The sequence below is a fragment of the Passer domesticus genome, chromosome 1 (genome assembly GCF_036417665.1).
Source record: "Passer domesticus isolate bPasDom1 chromosome 1, bPasDom1.hap1, whole genome shotgun sequence".
NCBI classification, from domain to species: Eukaryota; Metazoa; Chordata; class Aves; order Passeriformes; family Passeridae; genus Passer; species Passer domesticus.
In genome coordinates this window covers 2,749,712-2,771,709 of record NC_087474.1, presented here as the reverse complement: position 1 = coordinate 2,771,709, position 21,998 = coordinate 2,749,712, and the positions used below count along the sequence as shown (strand labels likewise).

General features: G+C 42.9%; 1 long non-coding RNA gene across 1 annotated transcript; it reads left to right on the top strand.

The window, feature by feature from the left end:
- The first annotated feature begins 9,621 nt into the window (after positions 1–9,621).
- Positions 9,622–17,193, top strand: LOC135300923 (uncharacterized). The gene is made up of 3 exons (XR_010362677.1): positions 9,622–9,881; positions 10,187–10,275; positions 16,779–17,193. It is a non-coding gene; the product is annotated as an uncharacterized LOC135300923 (long non-coding RNA).
- The last annotated feature ends 4,805 nt before the right edge of the window (positions 17,194–21,998 follow it).

The window sequence follows — 21,998 nt, the reverse complement described above, 5'->3', positions numbered from 1 at the left end:
AGCCCTGAGCAACCTGATGTGGTGGGTGGCATTCCTGACCATGGCAGGGGATTGGAACTGAATGATCTTTAAAGGTCTCCTCAAACCCAGCCATTCTGTGATTCTGTGGTTGGGTACAGACTCACTCTTCCTCTTTAAGAGAGGAAATCTCTCTTCAGTTCTTGGATTTCTTGAAAAGGTACCTTTGTTTTTGTACAGATTTGTGTAACATCCAATACCTCTGCAGATAATTCCTGTATGGACACCCCGTGCTACATAAGTTGCATATTTCCACACTGGCATTTGTCACAAGCCTGGTGTGAGTATTAATTCCTGTATTTTTCACACCTGTGAATACACAACCCATGGTTCAACTACAGCTGTCACTTCAATTAGAGTTTACAGTGATGTTTTCACTCTCTGTCCTATGGGGAATGAAACTGCAGTCCACATACAAAATCTTTTCCATCCAGTCCCACAGTAAAATACATTTTATGTCTTCTATATCTGAATCATGTCTGATTCTTGTTGTTTATCACTGTCACTTTTTTTTTTTAATGTTTTTAAGCAGCATCAGCTTTTTCCCAAGTGCCACTCTCTTAGCAGGATCACATTCCTTGAGGTGAAGCAAAGGGAAGCTCGTGGAAAGAAGGAAACATTCAGACAGAAAATGTGAAAGTTTCTTTCTTGCTTATGAACCATTGAACATGGCCACTGAGACCTCACAGTCTGTCCCAGAAGTACCAAAATCATGTTGCATAAAAACCAACTGATGCCCAGCCAGTCCCCAGGCAGTTACCCTGGACAACCTTTCCCTGAATTTTCTTGCTGAGCATGATGCCACATGGCCTGGATATCCCTTGGATCAGCTGGGGCCAGCTGTGCTAGCTGTTTTCCCTCCCAATTCCCTGTGCATCCCCTGCCCTATCCCTGGTGGGGTGGGTGAAAGGCACAAAAGGCTCTGTCCAAGCTCTGCTCAGCCACAACAAAACCATCCCAGAATTATCCACACTGTTTCCAGCACAAACCCAAAACTTAGCCCCATATGAAGGAAATAAGCCATTCCCAATGGTCCAATATTTTTCCACGATGTAGGCACTGATGTGCCTTCTCTAGAGGGGACATTGCTCAAGAGATGTGCATGACTTTGGGGAGAAAATCACGTCTCTTGTGTTTGAAGTGTCACCAAGGAGCCTCTCACAAAGAAAACATGGTAGGTTTTCATTCTGCCTTATATCCAGCCTGCCACTGGCTCTGCTTGCCTGATTGGGAGTAAAAAGCTTTTCCACTTCTTTGAGAAACTCTGGATTTTAAACTTTTCTTCACCTGAGGGACAGAAATCCATCCCTAGGAGACAAAGCTCTCTCAGAACATGCACTTGCCATTTGACACGAATATTTTGGGGTTCCAGAGGGATTAGATTTTTTTTTTTGTCTTTTAGAAAACAGCTTCCACGAATCACCTTTTTCTTCTTCCATTTTCTTCCTGTGGCTCATTGAGCCAGTGGATCAATGCCATAGTCAGTACATTATAAATTATATTCTTCCAGATCAGCCTTGATGGACTGGAGATTGTTCCTGTGGCAACAGTGACTGGATGATTTAGGCAAACCTGTGGCTATATGGGACAGCAAAAAATGAGGCAGAACTGAAGGGTGAGGGCCAGGTGGGCGTTAATCCTAATTCTAGCTTTGACAATGGCCATTCCTATGACCTGAGGAATTTTCCAGAGTTTCTTCCCTCATCTCCAAAGTAAGCACTGAAGTGAAAGCTTCATCTCCCAGCCCTCCTCCTGAGCTGGCATCCTCAGCCACCAAAAAGCAGCATATGCAGAGGAAAATCTGTTGGCAGCGCCTGCAACACTTGCTCTTTTCAGAGGTTTGTGTGTTGGGTATGGATCAGCGTCTCTGCCACGCTCAGAGTAAAAGTTCAATTTTTTGTTTTTTGGCCAAGGTATAAATGAATCCCTTTGCATTCTTCATTCCAGTTCACTTCTGCTTTGCATCCCAGAGTATATTTTTCCCATTTTCTCCTCATGGCAAATTTTGCTGTTCCCATCCTGACTCCCTTTGCTCAGCTCTTGATTGATTGTCATTCAGCTTCTCCTTCTGCACATCACTTTATTTTCCTTCCAATTTCCCAACTGACAGCCTCTGCCTTCCCCTGCTACAGGAGGGTGACAGAGCCTGTGCTGAGCTTAACCAGCCAGTTTTTGCTTTGTCACTCTGCAGTGACAAGGTTAACTTTCCCCCAAAGCTAATTCAGCTTTTCAGAACACCCGTGTGCTGCAGAATTGATATGTGCATTTAGATATTTTCACTTTTAAAGTGTGGCTCCCAGCAGAGCTGTGGTAACAGGGTCAGTAATTTTCAAATGCCTTGAATTCACAGGGGGAAAGAAAGATGCACAAGCTGAACACTGAGCATGGAGTGAAAACATGCTCATTTTACTTTCTTTCTTTTTTTTTTTTTTTTTTTTTGGTGAGAGTATTTATGCTGTTGCCTAGGATTATTATTAACTAGCAATCTAAAAAAGCCATTAGACACGACAAGGAGAACAAGTAAATTTTGAAGTGTTGGGAGTTGTTGTTATGGGATTCAGTGTGCTGTACAACTGGATGGAATAATGAACCATGAAAGCCATTACAGCACAGCACAAAGTTTCAAATGGAGATGATGAAAAAATAAAAGTACTGGAGGAATATCTGCAGTGTAATTATCCAGGAGATGATTCCTGGCTGTCTGCAGGGGTGTTCTCAAGGCTTTCTAGCAAGTAGAGGATTCCATGAGGGAGACAAGTCTTTTCTAGTCTTAACACTATGTCCAAGCAGTGTCTGGTGAGCAGGGAATGTGAAATGCAGGTCATGGGAGGAACATCCTCATGCTTGTAGGATCCCCCTCTCTTTGGTTTGCTGTGCCTGCGTATCAGGGAATATCCTGAGCCGGAAGAAACCCAACAGGATCATCACAGGCCAACTGCTGGCCCTGTACAGGTCAGCTCCAAGAATCACACCATGCATATATTTATAATTTAATATATATACAGTACCTAGAAAATAAATATTTTTTTCTTTTGCTGGTCACTTTGCTTTGAAGAGGAGATCCAGGCAGGTGTAGTACCTCCTGGACCTTCTCTATTACCCTCTAGAACCCCCTATTCCTTACCCACAGAGATGTGTTTTGAGATGTGGAGCAGCCCATGAACCAAAACTGATTTCCCACCAAAGCTGAGAGAGGAGCAGCAGCTTGGTTTCACTGCCTCTAAATTAATGCAAGGAGTAGGAACCAGGATCCTCATCAGTGCCCTCTGAAACACTGATTTTACTGAGTCCAGAAAAACACCACTTCATTCGTGGGGGAGAACAGGTTGCACTTACAACTGAGTTTGGCATAACTTTTAATTTAATTGTTAATTGCAATTTAATTGTTGTGCATAAATTTTAATTGTTCACTTATCCATATATTCCTGCTCTGAAAAACGCTTACAGGAGAGTCAAAGTGTATCTTGGAGAACAATATTGTTGGATGAGAAAGAGAGAATTTGGGAGATAAATTTTGTAGCAGTATTTACTGCTCTTTTGCAGGACCCATGATATTATATCAACACGGAAATATGGAAATATAAAGCCTTTGATAGCAGGAATTTGATGACCATGTGCTGTGGAAGGAGCATTTATTATCCCACTATTTGAAAATTATCTTTAAGAAACTGCTTGTGGGAGACCACTGATGGAGAAAATTACTTTAAAGGAGTGTTATTCCTTTCAGCTGGTGCTGAATGAAGATGAGATCAAGCTCCCTGTATTCACACAAGTTGTGTGAATCAGTAGCATGGAAGAACCCTCAGGTAGAGGTGCACATGAGGAAATCAAACTGCAGCAGGACTCAGCAAGGTGGTGTGTTCAGAGTGGGTTTATTTTATAGTTCTTACCCACCAAAACCTGAATATAGCTCAAACTAAAGTAGATTGTAAGAAATCTTTCTGTGTATTTTGTTCATTTTGCTTTGAGACAATGGAGATGCCCTTGTTCTTCTACCTCTCAATTGTCTTAAGAATAGACTTGATGTAAATTCAAGTTTCAATACATGAACCAGTCCTCAAGAAGCCTAAAATTAAATCATTAGCCAGTTTCTGAGCTTGCTCTGAGTCTTCAATGCTTTTAGAGCCTGAGGGGGAGAATTAACAGCCTCTAGTCTGTCCTCCTGTGTACAGTGGGTCACATCATTTTACCCAGCATTATAATTTTTATAAGACTTTGAAAAATGAATCAAGATTTCAAAATTACAAGGAAAAAAATGCTTGTAAGAGCATCTGTGATATCTCTGCCTATTACTTTAAGAAAATTCAAGTCTGGAGAATAGACTGATTATAGCAGAGAGGTTCTTGAGGATGAGGGAACCGGCAGGTTTGGAAATGGAGCCCTTATCTTTGAAAGGCAAGTAGACTTGGGTGGAATTTTTCGTGCCACAAACTGCTCTCTAATGACAGTCACAGAGGGAGGTGGGAGGTATTTTTGCAAATGGCAGTGCTGTTACAGTGTGCACCCTACTTTCCTGTCTCTTCTCTTCTTTTCCTTCTCACTAATGTCCAGGAGATGAGTGAAGTAAGAGGCGCATTTTGCGTAAAATAATCCAGAATGATGGGTGGCATTAACTGAGAGGACCTGGGCTCTCCTCTTGAAATGGAGTTGTTGATGTGATGTGCAGGCAGAGATGGATTAATGACTGGACTTGATGGTCTTAGAGGTCTTTTCCAACCTAAATGATTATATCATTCTGTGTTCACTCCCTCTTTTCCCTTGCTGCTTCCAGCTCTGTTCCTCTGTAAAGCACACAGAGAACAGAGCACATGGGAAGCGTTAGGTCTTGCTTAATTGCAAAAACATAACATTCAAATATGAAAGAAACCCCTTTCAGAAGCATTTTATTAGAAATAAAACTGGCTGAAGGGCCTGTAGGAGAGCTTGGGTGCACAGAGTCTGGCCTAGAAAGTGTGACAGTGGTGCTCTGCAGAGGCTCAGTGTGACCTGTGCCCCTGTGCAAGCAGAAGCACCTCTGAACATCACATGGCAGCAAGCTTTCAACCTCATTCAATGCAAACTTAGAGCTCCTCTTAATTTATCTACTCGCTCTCACCTTTTGTCCCTTTTTGCACTGCTTGTCTGATCTTCACACCCCAGTGGCTTCAGGTCTGCAGCAATAGCACCTCAGTGGTTTGCTCATGGTTTGGTTGAGTTTTGATTCTCCAGAATATTTTTTCCCCGGTTCAGCTGGATCCTGCTGTGATCCACAGGAGTCACAGAATTCCCAGAATGACCAGGTTGGAAGAGACCTTCAAGGTCATCGAGTCCAACCCAGCCCCAACAGCTCAACTCAACCCTGGCATCCAGTGCCACATCCAGGCTTTGTTAAACACACCCAGGGATGGGGACTGCACCACCTCCCCGGGCAGCCATTCCAGAACTTTATCACTCTTGCTGTGAAAAACTTTTTCCTGATCTCCAGCCTGTATTTCCCTGGGTGCAGCTGCAGGCTGTGTGCTCTGGTTGTGTCAGTGCTGCTGGAGACAGAGCCCAGCCCCAGCTGAGCACAGGCACCTTTCAGGAGCTGTGCAGAGTGATGAGGGCAGCCCTGAGTCTCCTTTTCTCCAGGCTGAGCACCCCCAGCTCCCTCAGGGCTTCCTCTCAGGGTTTGTGTTCCCAGCCCCACTCCAGCCTCGTTGTCCCCTCTGGATGTGCTCAGTGTCCCAAGGTCCTTCCCAAGCTGAGGGGCCAGAGCTGGGCACAGCACTCGAGGGTGGTTCCTGTCTAACAAGTCTGGGTTAGTGCAAGGCAGGTGTTTTTTCAGAAATATGACAAAACTGGATGACATGGAAGCTGGGAGACCCCAGTACCACCAGTGCAACCTCCAGGGAAAGTTTGCTATAGGTTTTTTTTTCTAAGTTAGAGCTGCTGAGGATGGGATGATAGGAATTACAGAATCCCTGATTGAAAAAATAAATGCCTTTGAAAGCAGGAAATAAAATAGTCCTGTACACACTGCTCAGTAGTGATACTGAGGTTGATCTCCCAGTTTTGATGATCCTGTGTGTGTGAGGGAACCAAAGTGGATCATCTCCTACGGATAAAGCCATTCACTACCCCTGGGAGTATTTAAAAGGCATGCAAGTGTGGTTTTTACGGAGTTGTTTCACTCATGGATGTGGCAGAGTTAGGTTGAATCTTGGACTCGATCTTAAGGGTCTTTTCCAACCTAAGTTATTCCATGAGTCACTTTCCCAAGAGCTCCTTGCATTGTTAGTGCTAAGATCATGACTTGATTAGGGGAGGAGCATTAGCCCTTGCTAATTGGGATGTTTCTATTAGAAGGCAAGAGGAACCTATGGAGAATATGAAAATCCCAGTGAAAATTTGGGAAATAATCTTTCTGACACAAAATCCTACTGCAAATCTATCAAATATATTAAAAGTTAGTGAAAACCTGCAATTAGATGGTAAATTACGCAATTCCTTCCCCCATCTTCTGATTTTAAGGTTCTGGTGTCTGGACAGAGTGAGATCATCACCGTAAAAGTCATGTTCTCCTACCTTTCACTTTGTTCTGCAGGACTTTGGCAGCATGAAATTTTGCTCGTGGTTTTGGATGTTGCCTTTGGTATGAAATTGTCCCTGCAAAAGCTTTTCAGATGGCTGAAATTACTGGAACAGGGTCTCCATTTTCTTTATAGTGTTATTAAATTTGAGTCATTTGATAGCAGAGCATCATGATCTGTAATGAGCTCAATTATTGGCAGAATTAATGGGCCTGCAATTCTCTCACCTGTGATGTGATAATGGCTTTACCATCATGTCATTGAATATTCTGCTATGGACAAAAAGTTACTGTACATGAGGGCTCTTGACCATTTTCTCTTTGTGATCCAAAAAACCACAGATTTGTCAAGATTTGAGGCAGCACTGCTCAGTACTGGCTTTGCAGATGAAGCAGCTTATGTTCCATTTTGTTACAAGGTATTTAGTCTTCCATGATTATGAATTGAGTGAATGGGAATTCCCAGATTGCAGGGCAGACTTGTGTATGTGTAGATTTCCAATAGCACCAAGCCTTTGTTTAGGCTGGTAAATCTGAAGGTATATTTTTTTCAGTTCTCTCCAAATCTGCCTGACTAGACAATTATGTTAACCTAATCCTGATGCACTGACATCCCAGATTTTTTTTAGTCTTTTGAGCAAGTCTATTGCCCATTATCCTCCCGAGGATTTATGTAACAGCATGAGGAATGAGGTAGCAGGGTGGTTATCACAGTGTGAGCTGTCACCTTTCTGTTCATGGAAGTGGATGATGTTTGCATCCCGGGGTGCCTGAGCAATGATCCTGTTATCCCAGCTGACAGTAAACAACTGCACGACTTCTCTGCAAGAGCAGACGTGTTCCTACATGTCAGCAGGGTGCCTGTGGCTCCTGCTCCTTCACCCTCTCACACTGAGAGCTCAGCACTTCTGCTGCTGCTCTGCTGGTTGCTGGCTGCTTCCCACTGCAAAAAATGGGAAGCTGCAGTCAGTGCATCAGGAAACAAAGGCAAGGAGAGAAAAAAGGCAGGGAGAGAGCTTCCAAAATGCTTGCAGAAGAAACAGATCTGTTTGACAGCTTGTCCCTCTTCAGCCAAAATTAGGAAAGGCTTTAGGGACATTTTTATAAGTTGGGGGGTTTTAATTCATTTTTTCATGCTGTCTTTATTTCATGCCATACCTGTGGTACCTGCTGAGCTGCAGTATTGCTGACTGCAGGGCAGAGCAGGGCAGGGAGAAATGCCTGGCATTAAAATTTGCTGTAGCAGGGCAGAGTTGTCATTCAACAGGAACCTCAGTCCTGTTTTCTCTTGTCACCTGGAAGCTTGTATGAGCGATGTTCTCTTTAAACAGGAAAACTTTCAGGGGAAGGTTTCACTTCAGAGGAAGTGCTGAGAACTGAGATGGAGCACAAAGAGAGGCACTCAACATCATCAATGCGCTCGCAGCCATACTTCACATTAAAGTGGTTTGCCAGGAGAAACTGTTATGGATCTGGAGAATCAGCTGCAGAGCTGCTAAAAATCAAAGAGGAGATATTAGTGTGCGGCTAACAGGAAATTTTTTTAATGTCCTCTCATCTACGTGGCATAAAACTTCCCTGGAAGACTTCAAAAGGTGTTTGGATGTGGCACTTGGGGACAGGGTTCAGTGGTGAACATGGCAACACTGGGTTAACTCCTGGAAAATCAATAATCTTGGAGGGCTTTTTGGATTCTATGACTCTGTAATCAGTTTTGGGATTACCCCTTCATGTGCTACACCCTTCACCTTTTCATAGCATGGAGTAGATTTTGTCCTGAACATCAGTCAAGTGCCTGACAAGTAGAAGTCAAATATGTTTAGATGTTGTAAATATGCATTAAAACTGACAGGACACACAGAATCCTTTGTTCTGTAGCTGAGGGATGTTGCTTGCAGGTGCCTTGTGTTTTGGGAGACCTTTCACAGAAAGATGTAAGGTACTAGTTCTTTAAAATTTTCCCAGTTTTATGAGGCTGCGTTTGCTTTTACACTCAGAAGAAAAGGAAAACACTTTTATCCATGACTTCTATACACGTGGCTCTCTTCCTTGTAAAATTCCCCTGAGAGCAGATGCATCAGTGCCCAAATGCCTTTGAAAGGCATTTGCTCAGAACAGGGATTTTGACACAAACAAGATGTACTAAAGGAACCTGAAATCTTCCACTTAGTTTAAAATGAATCTCACTGCCTGGGGTCTTCCCCATGTGCCTCCCTGCTGTTTTTGTAGTCCCACTGTGGAAACCCAGGGCACTGGGAATATTTCTCTCTCTGCTCTGGGGTGCCCTGACCCCCAGGGGAGCACTGACTCTGACCCTCATTCATGGAGAAAGTTTCCTAGACTTCAAGATAAACCAAAATCCACAAAAGCGTGAAATAGATTATAGAGAGCAGTGTCACTTAGGTGGGAAATTTAGGTTTTGGGATTTTTAGTACCTTGTGGATGGAAGCAAGATGGAGGGCACAGGGAGCTGTCCTGGGTTTCTTCTTCATGCTGCTTCTTCCTTCTTCTTCATGGGTTTGGGTGGCATTTTGTAATTGGGCAGAAAAGTCCACACTGGGGGCTCTTTGGGATCAGTTATTGGGTTAAAAGGGAGAATAATCTAGGTGTTAGTTCTTAATTGGATAGTTTAGCTTTAAAAGGCCTTGGAATGAAAGATTATTAGCCATTTTTGTGGTGCTTTTCCAGTGCGCTGAGCCTTGTATAGACAGTGTACAAAACTCTAGATAAGATAACAATAAACAAGAACCTGAAGACCAAAAAAAAATCCAGTGTGTCTCTCTTTCCTGACTCAAGACCACTCCAGGAGGGTCTCCCCCGACAGGGGAGCCCCCTGGGAGGGCCCAGCCTGAGACCCAGAAGTCAAGGAATTGGCAACAGCTACCTGACATCCCACCAGAGAGCTGAGGAGCTCAGTGCCTCCAGGAGCAGCTTTATTCCTTGCCAGAGCTGGTTTCTCACCTAGACCTAGCTCAGTGTGTGGAGGAGGCACCATCAGCCTCTGCCCTGTTCAATAAACTCCAGCAGGATCAGGAGAGGTGGGGGATTCTTTGGAGCAGCTATTGATGTTTCCTAGGCAATGCTGACAAAACCACACAGCCTCTAATTGGCTCCACTACAAATATTTACAGCTGTGAAAAGAAGTTTGCTGATCCCATGACGGTAGCCATGGTTGCCTATCTTTTTAGCTGCTGTTGTGCTGGTGAGAAACATGAATAGGTTGCAAGAATCCCTCACTGGCTTTGTAGCAGGAACATTTGCTGACCCAAATGTAGAAGCCAATTAAGCTCTAAAGCTTCTGTGTGTTTTTCTGGTGAGCTTTGCCATTTGTTCTGTTTATTAGTGAAAAACCCAAAGCTAAAACAACCAACATGGGGAGTGAGGGCTTGCAACAAATTCAGGGCTTGTTACCATTTATATTGGTTGTGTTACCATTTTTGTAGGTTGTGTGGATATAAATAAAATATTATGTTTAAACATCATATTAATGTATTACTCTGTGAATTTGAATTCCCATGCTGGCAGTGTCTGTTTGCAGCCCTGTGCACTCAATCAAACCCTTGAAGTAGAAATGTTGATGCAATATGTTCTAATATTTGTTCTGAAATTGCCTTTCAGATTGAATGTGTACTTACTTCTCCTGTTGGGAGGAAAGGAAGAAAGTGGAGCCAGGCTCTTCCCAGTGGTGTTCAGTGACAGGACAAAAGGTAATAGGCACAAAAAGAAATACTGGAAATGGCTTTTAAACGCAAGAAAAGACTTCCTACTATGTGGGTGGTCTAAGACTGTAACAGGTTTCCCAGAGTGGTTCTGGAGTCCCTATCCTTTGAGATATTCAAAACCTTCCTGGACACTGTCCTGGAGCAGCTGCTGTAGCTAATCCCGCTGGAGAAGAGTGGTTGGAGTAGGTTGGAGCAGGAAACTCTGCCAAGCTCAAATATTTTCTGAATATGGGGTGAAATCTGTGTTTTCTGTTTGAGTCTTATTGTCTGTTTTGTTTGATGTGTGTCTCATTTTAAATAAATAATGGATCTGAAGTCCCACAGGAGGAACCTGCAGGCACAGGACATACCTTCACTCCTTCTTCTAATGGAGAAGGGCCATGCTCAGGCTTTAAACTGAAAGGGAGCAGATTTAGATTTGGTATTGGGAAGAAAATCTTTCCTGTGAGGGTGGTGAGGCCCTGGCACAGGATGCCCAGAGAAGCTGTGGCTGCCCCTGGATCCCTGGCAGTGCCCAAGGCCAGGCTGGATGGGGCTTGGAGCAACCTGGGACAGTGGAAGATGTCCCTGCCATGGTAGGGGAGTGGAACTGGATGATCTTCAGGGTCCCTTCCAACCCAAACCATTCTATGACCCCATAATTCTATGAAATTGTTTGTTCTGCTTTCAAGATCCTGAAATAACACCTCATTTTTCAACAGAGGAGTGTCCCTGAGGGTTGCTATTCCTTCCATGCTTCAGGCTTCAGAATAAAATCATATTTTTTTGGTTTGAAAATCCAGGCTGCAGAATTGGCAGACTTAAGAGCCTTGCTTGCTAATCAAGGACCCTTAGATTGAATGTTTGCAGGAGCTTGTCACAGGCACTGTGAAAGGCAAGACGTCACATTGCCACTCAGTACTGAACGTGTTTCTTTTCAATCAGGTAAAATGTGGGCTGCTGCATTGTGCTGGTGTCTGTTCCCCCTCTGCCAGGCACTTCTTGAAAGCAGCTCATGAATGCACAGTGAATTATTTACATCTGTTTACTTCCAGCAGAGCTCCAGAAGTTTCTGGTGAGGTTTGTTCCCCCCTGCCCAACGTTGTGCTTGGATGGGCCCTGTTTTTGTGTCACTGCTGAGTCTTGAGCTGAGCCTGATGCTGCTGAAGCCTCCACACGTGGCAGGATGTGAGATTTTTCTGTAAATATTTGTTGTCTTCCCAGACAGCAAATAGAAGATTAAGGCCGTGTGTTGGTTTTGTATGGCAGCAATCCATCAGGAGGGAGTTCAGGAGTGACTTAGGATGCATCTTCTTGGGGAAATTGTGAATTAGGGTTTAACTGGTGATGGATGATCCAAAAGCTGCCTGTGTGAGCAACCATGATTTTGGTGGTGACTCAGAGCGTGAACAAATGAGATCATAACGATGGGTATCTCTTTGAGTAATTAACAAGATTGCACTCCATTTTTCCCTAAGCTTCTATTAATCTATTCATATGTCTAATGGCATTGGAACACTTGGGAATTTTTCACAGAACCACAATTCTGCTTTGGCTATGTGGGGCTGCATTTAGTTGTAAGAGTTCATTCTTTCCTTTGTCTCTTGTACTGTCAAGCAGCAAGCAGAGGACTTCAGGAACTTAAAAAATTCATCATCCTCTTTCTTATTTTTTTTTTCAATTTTATTGTGATTTTTTTCCCCCTAATCTTCCAGAACAACAAATCTGGAAGTTTAGGGGAAAAAAATCACAATAAAATCCTCTGCCTTTAATTAATTTCATTCAAAATCAAGACTTAAATGATATCTTTGACTTGAGGATCTCTAAATGATCCATGCTGCTGGAAGTCCTAACTCTTCCTGTGTAATGCAAATATAAATAGAAACTAATTTTACTGGAGGGAGAATATGTCTTGATGACAATCTTTGCTGGTCTTAAAATGGTTGTTGTACTTGCTGGTGTGGGAGAATGAGAAATCATGTTTTTCAGGTGTATTTGCATGTTCTTTTGTGAGGAACATCCCATCTGCCTGCTAAAGGTGATCCCCTTTCTGTCCCATTATATTGGCTCTGGCTGAAGTATTTGCTTTATATTCAGTAATTCCCAATTTTGTTCAAGTATCTGCCACATGCTCAACAGGTTTTTTGTAGCAGAACAAATACAGAGAATGAGCTCAAACTAGACTTTTAAAAGGTTAAAATAATGGGGATTAAACCCAGCTTTAGATGCACACAAAGACCCATGATAGCAATGGAAGACCCATACATTTTGTTTCAGTCAATGTATAAAGAAAGAGTCCTGATTGTGGAAGGAATGAGAGAAGAAAAGCAGTGCAGATTTTCATATGTTGCAACTTGATATTTGTTGTGGTTGAGTTGTGATTTTTGTCTTGAATTTAGATGTTAGATACCCCTCAAATCTCACTGAGGCAAGACCACATGGAGGGATGGTGGAATTTAACACTTCATAGAGGAATTTAATAACATCTGAAGGTGATTCTGAATGATTCTGAGTTTGATGAAAAATCATCTCATCTCACAACACCAGAAGTTCTCTGTCTTTATTTATAAAAGAGACAACAAATACACTTCAGTGCACACTTGGGTTTTAGCAGCTTTTCAAGCAAGGTGATTCCAGTGCTGGGAAATAATTTTTTTTTTCCTTTTTTCCTCTTTTCTTCTGTAAGAAAACTCTGTGACTGGGCAATTGAAACTAAAACCTGTTGTGGGTCTTCAGAAAGCAGAGAGAAAAGCTTTTGAAAAGCCAATGCCAAGTGGAGGCATTCCACAGCAGCACAGAGAGGCCTTTGCAACAGAGCCTTGCTTCCTGCAGCGAGGCAATCCTGGGAACCAGGGAAAAGGAGAACAGCTTACAAACCACAGGAGAGAAATCAATACATGAGAGGCAGCGTGGTGAAAACCAACAGCAAGTTTTTCCTTTTTTTTCTGGCTCGGTTGTCTAAGCAAGGCCAACAACAACATTATTGGAAAGGCAGGATGGTGTATGAACAGCTCATGGAGAGATGGGATTTTCCAAGTTGTGGAAGCAAACTGCTGCCTGCAGCTGAATTTCTACAAACACACATGAAAAAAAAAAAAAAATCAGGCTGGTAGGAGAAGGCAGAGCCAGGTCCTGGGCTTTTCAGAAGTCATTGTTTTTTGGATGAGACCCTATACAACTGTAGCAGATATTACCAAATACCCATGTTTTAGAAAATTTAAAAATATTAATGTGTCTGTAAATACTTTTTCAGGTGCAGTTTTTACTTCTGCACTCACAGGGGAAACAGCTAATTTTGCTTATTAACATTTTTTACAAAATTTGTCAGAATATTCCCTTTTCTGACCTAGAGCTGGGGCAACTGAGAAGTGTTTTAAGAACTTTTATTCCATTTTCAGTCTCAGGTGAAGGGTGAGACAACACAGATATTATCATTCACACCATCACAATCAAAAGCCAACTATTTCCTAATTACAATACATCATAAAGTGTTTCTTGGCCTATCAGCTTTAACCATGCTGAAAATGCCTTAAAGCCAATCATCAAAAATTACCCCTCGTGGGTCCTGCTACAATATGTTTTTAATTTTCTCTATTTTCTCTAGTTCTATTTCTTGAAAATATCTAATCTTATTTACAAAGCTATCTTCTAAAACTTGTTTCCAATTCAATTTCTCTCAACAATGTCTCTCCTATTCCATAACATTTCTAAGTCAGCATTTCTTATCTCAAAATTTACATACAAATACATACTATGCAAACATTTTGTCAAACTTTAAAAATTTCTACAAATCCAATTCCCACAGATAAGACCCTTAAGAACAGCAGCCATGCAGTATGGACAGCTTCATTAGGATAGAAACAAACCAAGTATTGATCTTATCTTGGATATGTTCCCTTCTGTGCCCAGTGCTGGTGTTAGAAGTTCTGTTGCAGAGCTCTGCACAGATGTGGGGTAATTATTTCATTTGTGAATCTTTCAGACTCATCGTCCAGACTAATCATGTCCCCAGCTATTTATAGATTTCAGCTGCCAACTGGAAAACCAGCAAAGATGGGAATGGGAGAGAAAAAAACATCTTTTCTTAAGTTCCTGTGGGCTGCAGCTGAATGCTTTAACTGATCTTGAGGCAGAGGTAGCTGTTCCCTTGAGGCACAGTTTTCTTGCCAAAAAAGAGCTTGGGGTAACACCACCATAATCCCCACTCCAAAACAATTTTGAAGTTGTCCTTCCTTTAGTATTATATATTTCCTTACTCTTTCTTATTTAAGGACAATATGTGATCTGAAAAGAATCACACAGAGGAGCAGTAGTTAAAGAATTTTCCTCTATCATTGCAGTTGATGGGAAAATGCAAACATAAAGATGCTTTTTTGGATTATGTTTTATGACTACACATTGTATTTGTCAGGAAGGTAATGGGATTCATGCTGAAATGCTACATCAAAATGCCTTTGTGCTACGTCTTTCCAAAGAAACTGGAAGAGAATGCTTTTGGTTTTTTTGTTGTGGGAAGTGATTTTCAGGACCGGTGTCTGAAAATTACTGTTTTTTCTTCAAAGCAAATCAAAATCATAGAATGACTGGGTTGGAAGGGACCTTAAAGGTCACCTAGTTACAAACCCTGCCATGGACAGGGATGTCTTCTGCTGTCCCTGAGTTCTCCAAGTCCCATCCAGCCTGGCCCTGGACACCTCCAGGGATCCAGAGGTGGATCAGTTTCTCTGGGCACCTGTGTCAGGGCCTCAGCACCTTCAGAGAGAAGAATTTATTCCCAATATCCCATCTAACCCTGCCCTCCTTCAGTTTGAAGCCATTCCCCCTTGATCTGTCACTCCAGACCCTTGTCCCAAGTCCCTCTCCAGCTCTCTTTGAGCCCCTTCAAGCCCTGGAAGGGGCTCTAAGGTCCCCCCAGAGCATTTTCCTCTCCAAGCTGAACAAACCAAGCTGACAACCCAGAATGCTGATTTTGAAGGTTACCTTTTTGTGAAGGGCAGTGCTGCTGCACTGCCTGTCCCTGTCAGGACTTCAGAAATTCCTTGGCAAGCCTCAGAAGCTCTGTCCTAAGCACTAAAACTAGACATTGTTATGTTGAACCTTTTCTTCCTCAACTGGAAGGAACAATCACTATAATTCCTTTTGTTTATGCTCATACTTGAACAATTGGTACAGGAATCAGACTCAGCCCCTCTTCCTTCTTTGCCTTTCCATTCCTTTCTTTGTTGTGTGACAAAGAGAGACTTAACCAAATCTGCTCATACTTGCATTCAGTAGATCAGATCAAAAATGGTTTAATATCTTCTAGAAACTTCTTTCCCTTACTGACACAAGTGTTTGGCACTAGGAGATAAATCTGTATTTGTTTGCCAGATAAGAGGGATAAGACTGAGCCTGGTTCTGGGACTGGGATGAAAAATAGGAAAAATTTTTGTAGAGGCAGTCCAAGAGGGGAGATATATCTGCAAGAAATCAGCTGGTGGGTTGTTTTTTTTTTTGGTTTTGGTTTTGTCTGGTTTTTGGTTTTTTTGGGGGTGATGTCTTGCTTAAAGCAGAATTAAGGTTTTCCTTTCTCTGCTTCTCCCAAAGAACTTGTCATGGCAGCAGGCAGGACTTTTTTATTCCCATTCAATGTGGGCAGCTTCAGATCTCTGGTGGCATCACCACCATTTATATTTTTACCTCGAGACACTACCACCAGGCCGATGAGTCAAACCAACAAGAGAGGTGAACCAAATTCATCCAAAATCCAGACCAAATCCACCAGTGTGAGCAAAAATCTTGAACTTAGCCTTATAACCTGGCACTTCTCCCTGCTGTTGTTTTCATTTCTGCCTCTACAAGGTGCCTGTGGATGTTGGGCTGAATCAATCAATGGCTTTCTAGGCACTGACTAATGACCTCCTCCCTGGCTGTGGGGGGAGAAAGTAAATTATTTTGTTAATGAGAACTCAGTGCTGTGTCACCACACCTGCTGTGTTCTTCCTTCTCTTAGGAGCTGTCCAAAAGTTCCCACAACTCTTGGGCTCAGTGTCTGACTGCGTGACATGTAGGGTGGAATCAATTTATCCCAAATTCAGGAACTTGAAAGTTAAATGTCAGTTTTTAAGCTCACTTTAGCACTTTAGAGACAGATTTTTTTTTTTTTTTTTTTTTTTTTTTTTTTAGGCGGAGGCAGTTTCTCTTACTGTAAAACAGGTTTTGAAGAAATCTGCCAAATCAGCTCTAGTGGTAATTATTCCAGTGACTATAAATGAAGTCTCTATTGAAACTTCAATATCAACTAATAAACCAGCTGTGCTGTTATTTTTTTCTTCCTTGTCATGTCTGAATCCTTCAGGAAAAATTGCAGCTTAACAGCTTTTTTGCTTAAAAATACTTGTTAAGCAGTGGAGATATACATGCCTTTTGTTCATTCCCTTTTTCAACAAAAGGGATGGTGATCACAATTTTAATCTACTGATGATAATTTTATCTGCTTTTGATCATAATTTTATCTATTCCTTCTGCAGATCACAACTCTGTCTCAATTTATACTGAGAATACCACAGTGGGGGAAGAAGTAGATCTGACCAATTTCCTTGTGTGTATGAAGATGGAATAGGATCCACAAGCCTTAATGATGCTCTTAACATTTCTCTTCCTGTAATGAGGCTCAGTGCTTTGTTTCTTCATTGTTTATTCATAGCAAGGACCATGTGTTCAATATGCAAAATAAAAAATACATCAACGTATTTATAAATTTAATAATTAAATAAAATTTTTAAATAAGCCATGAAAAAAATGTAAAAATAATAAAAAAAAAACAGTTGAAAAATGTGTATTTATTTTTAAAGGTACTGTGGATCAATAGCCTTCACATAATCCTGTTGCTGTGCCAACATATCAGGCTGCTAAAGATGCTGATTTGTCTGCTTTAAATATTATTCCTGAGCTCCTATTAATAGCTGTACTCATCAGAGAGATGAGTTGAGTACTAACACAGGCAAGTGTGGGCTGGTTGTACAGTCAGGCAGGGGAATGAGCAGGGCACACACTCCCTGTGTTTCTCAGTCAGTAGAGGCTTGTTTGTGACACAAATGGGAGGTGCAAATGCTCTCCTTTCTTGGTTTGAAAAGCCAGGTGTCTGTCTTCAAAGCAGGAGCCTCCCTTGAAATGGAAAATGTAAAACCCCTCCTTCTGAATTATTAGGATTTTGAAATTAAGGGGCTCTCAGGCAAAGAGATGGGAAGAGGAATAACAGTTCTTTATTACGGAAAAAAAAATAAAAATGCAGTAATACAGAACACCACTGCCAGAGTCAGAGCAGGAGCTGAGCCCCTGTGTGTCAGGGTGGTGGCACAGTCCCATCCCATGGGGGCTCAGCCCTCCTGCAGTGCCAGCTGTGCTTCTGCTGGAGCAGGGATCCTGCACAAGGCTGCAGTTTTCCTCTGCAGCTCCAGGGCTGCTGCAGATGGGCCTGCTCTTCCTCTGGGAATGCAGGGCAGGAGAAAGCTGCTCCTCTGGGAATGCAGTGGGCAAAGGCTGCTGTGCTGTTCCAGGCTCAGATTGTATCCAGGTAGGAATGCTTGGCTCCTGGCCTGGGCGGAGCATCTCCCCATGGGATGCTGGAATTTGATCAGCCCTGCAGGGACACTCAGTGGCCATGGACAGCAGAGATCTCCTGGAGGGAGGATTGGCTGTGGGAGAGATAAAGAAAACTGCCCCATGGACAGAGGAGAACTGCCCCACCTTTAACAGATGGTAATTGAATACACACCCAGCTAAACCTGAGACATCTCCAAATACATGAAGGCTCTGGCTGGAAGGATTGTCCACCTGGCATCCAACTAAACACTTCCCTGCCCTTAAAGCTGGCAACCATGCCCAAAGGAGGTGCAAATCCAGGTCAAGGTATGGCATCAAACTTAGGGATCCAGCTACCCTCAGCAGGTTTTTGAGCCCATAGGAGGTTGATTTTATTTTTCAGGGTAGTGAGAACACATCCACTCTTCACATCTCCACCATCCTTGATATTCTGAGCCATGAGCTTCCTGCCACGTGTCTGCCAAAAGCCTTCTCCAGGTGCCTATACCAGTGCTCACTGCTGAAGATCCAGTTTGTTCACTGCTTTATAGGGCCACTCAAGAGTGGGATTCAGCTGACTGAAGGTAGATGTCCCTTATCAGGTATCTGCAGTGGGTTCATTCACAGGAAAGGACTGATCAGCATCACCAGTGATTTCCAGGGTGAGATTTTTCTCAGCTGTGTGGAGATGTAGAGAACTCAATGCCATTTAAGTGCTCTTCAAGCCAGAGGTTCACACACTGTAAGTGAAGAGACTGCTCTCTCCTTGTACATCTTTGGGAATGTGTTTATATAATTCCAATGCAAAGGGCTTAGTGGGTTTGCTTTTCTCATCAATGAGAGTGCCTTTCTCATTGTCAGCTAAACAAAAATTCCCCTGGGGAAACCTCTTTTGATGGTTGGGAAAGATAAGTTTGCCTTGTAAAGAAATTAGCATTGTAAACATGCTTATAAATGTTTGATATGTGGTACAGCTAAAGAGGGATTGTAATGTGAACCAACATTATGTCAGGATTTTCAGTCTGGCTTCAGGCTCTGTGGGATGTGGGCTTGAAAAAGACCACCCAAGTTATGGCTGAAAAATGCTGCACATGATTTGGGAATGACTCCTACAAACAAACTAGTGTTTGAAGAAAAGCATTACATCCAGCAAGAAAAATACCAGAATTACTCCAAAAGTCACCCACTTGCTGCAGTGTGTTCAGGGAGGCCAGCAAGGGGATTTCCACCAGGGAGGGAGAACCAGATCTTGGAGATCTCCCTTTTATAGAACCTCCAGGGATTCCTTTTTTGATCTCTTTCTTTGTGGCTTCATCCTTGCCTTAACCTCAGGATTTTTTGCTTTGTCTGTTTGGATTCTTTTGTTTGTTTGGTTGGTTTTGTTTGGTTTGGATTTTTTTGTTGCTGTTGTTGTTTCGTTTTTTTTGATAGTTTGGGGGTTTTTTTCATGCTTTTGTTTCCGTTTTCCCTGTATTTGTGTAGGCTAGTCCTACTGTGGGCAACACAACACAGGATTGATTGACATCTAGTGACATATCTGACATATCTTCAGGGCATGATTAGCACATCAAGTGTTTCTTCCCCAGTCTATTCCAATTTTTCATACCCTAGCTAAATTTCCCTATAACGCCTCACAATTGCAGCTGCATTAGGAGGTGGTCATTGTATTATTATTGTTAAAATGAAGCAAAAAAAATAGATAAATGCATCATACCAAGGCTAAGTTGCTATGCTGGAAATTAAATCGGATCCCTTGTTCACTTTGGACACCATAAGGAATGGTTGTGGATCTGGAAATGAAAAGTAGAAGCCTTTATTTTGGGGAGTGAAGCAAAAGCTGAAGGGAAGAATCTGCTGAGCTAATAACTGTGATATAGTCCATAACCCAGATATCAATTCCACTGGCTCAGTGCTTGGGTGAGATGTGTGCTAACCCAGCATGGAGGTTGAGGCTTTTTTTAGCAGGAGCCCTAAATCAGCCCATTTGTTCCTGTTTGCATCCACATTCCCTTTGCTCTCTGAATATTCTCCCTGCACAATTTCAGCACCACAAATGCCTTGTTGGTATTGAGCAGGGGAATGCAATCTGTCCCCTTGCAAGAAACAAACAGAACAGGCTCACAGCAGAAAACAGCAGCACAGGGAAGAACAAACAAACCTGGGCACATTGTCCCCACTTTATTCCCTCCCTGCCACTCCAAAGAGTTCTTCCTTCTCAGCTCATCCCAGGGACAGGCAGAATAAAAATACTGCTCCAGGAATATTGAAGTCAAGTTGTTCCCTTCTTCTGCTTTCTCTTTTGCACATTACTTGGAAGAGAAAAGGAGTTGGAACAGGGCCAGGTGTCACTACAGAGAGGAGTCCTTAGCTGGCAGGGAGCCTGCAAAACATTTCCTACAACCTGGTTTTTTGGTTTGATTTTTTTCTGATGGGATTCATCTTCCCTAACCTTCACCATCCAATAATTAGACATCTAATCCAAGCCCTTCATTATGTCTCTCTGGAGCTGATGCAGAGAGGTTGGATGAATTGCCCTCTGGGGTTACTTGTCTCTGTGTGTTGACAACAGAGTCTGCCTAAAAGGCTGGCTCAGAACACACAGCAAACTTGTTGGCAGCTAAAATTAACTGGGATGAGTCCGAGCATCAGCTGCACCCCTGTGACTGGCAGACTGACTCAGAGCAAGTCACAGCTCACTACAGCACTGGAAGTGCTCAACAGGAGCCTGGGTATTCCTGCCTCTGCCTCACCATGTACATCCTCAGCTCTGCAAAGGCTGGGTTTAACATATATTCTTTACATACACTGGCATGGGTTGTCCAGAGAAGCTCTGGTTGCCCCTGGATCCCTGGAAGGATCCATGTCCTTCAAGGTCAGGTTGGATGGGGCTGGAACAACCTGGGATAAGGAAGGTGTCCCTGCCCGTGGCAGGAGGGTTGGAACTGGATGAGTTTTAAGATCCTTTCTAATCCAAACCATTCTATGATTCTAATATTCTATGATATGCAACTTTTTGGGGCAGCTGATCAGATCTAGGAGCAAACCAGGGAGCAAAGATGCAAGGACTATGACCATATGAACAGGGAATATAAATATACAGTGAGGTGGACTGAAAATGGGCTGAGATAGTGAGATCAAAGGGATGTGATCACAGCAGGAAATTGGGCACGAGGCAAGTCAGGAATGCAGTACCACAGGTGTTGGTTTTGGGATGGATACCGTGTAGTATTTTTATTAGTCTTAAAAATGACTGAGACATCTGCAAGTTTGGAGACAATAAAAATCCAGGGGGAGTGGTTGTTTTGCCATGCAGAGAACCCTGCTGGTGTGGGAAAATGGGCAGAGAGGATTCTCATGAAGGTCACTGAAGGGAAATGCTGATACTTCACCTGGGGAGGAATAAACTGGTATAGTGGGCTGGCAAGCAGCTTTGCAGAGAAGCTCTGAGGGGTCCCAGGTGACCATGAAACAACAGGATGTCCTCAGAGCAAAGTAAATTACAAGCCCATTGGGCTACATTGTGAATGGCACCAGCAGCAGGTGGAGAGAGGGGATCCTTCCCCCTGCTCATCCCCACTGGGATGTTCCTGGGGTCTGTGCTCTCTGCTGGCCTAGAGGAGCAAACCAGGCATGGACAGCCTCAACTGAGTCTGCTGCAGTCCACAAAGGTGTTTAAAACCTCAGTCCCAGAGAGCTGGGCCAGCATGAAGAACAGAAGGGAATTTATCCCCATTTTATGAATTATATTTATTCCCATTTTATGAATGGGGATAAATATCTTGTGGGGAGAAGAAAGAAGACACAGCCAGGGTACTCTAAATAACACCAAGAGAAGAACAACCTGCAACCTGCAAGAAGAAGAAATCCCATATGAACTTTTTTCCCAAAGCACATTTACTGTCAGAGAGATCAGTCACAGTTTGTCCAGGGAGGTTGTGCAGCATCCGTCCTGTGGAGGAGGTTTTACAGTGACTTCTGTGAGCCAGAGAGAAGCTGGATAAGAGAATCCACATTAACCCCTGAAAGAATTTTCCAGCAAGGCTGTTGACACAGAAACCAAGAAAGAAAGAAGGATAAATAAGAGAAACCTGCAACTGCCTGTTACAACGAGCACTTTCTTTGTCTCTTCTGACCAATAAGTGAAGTGTAAGCTTAGGAGTTTTTTA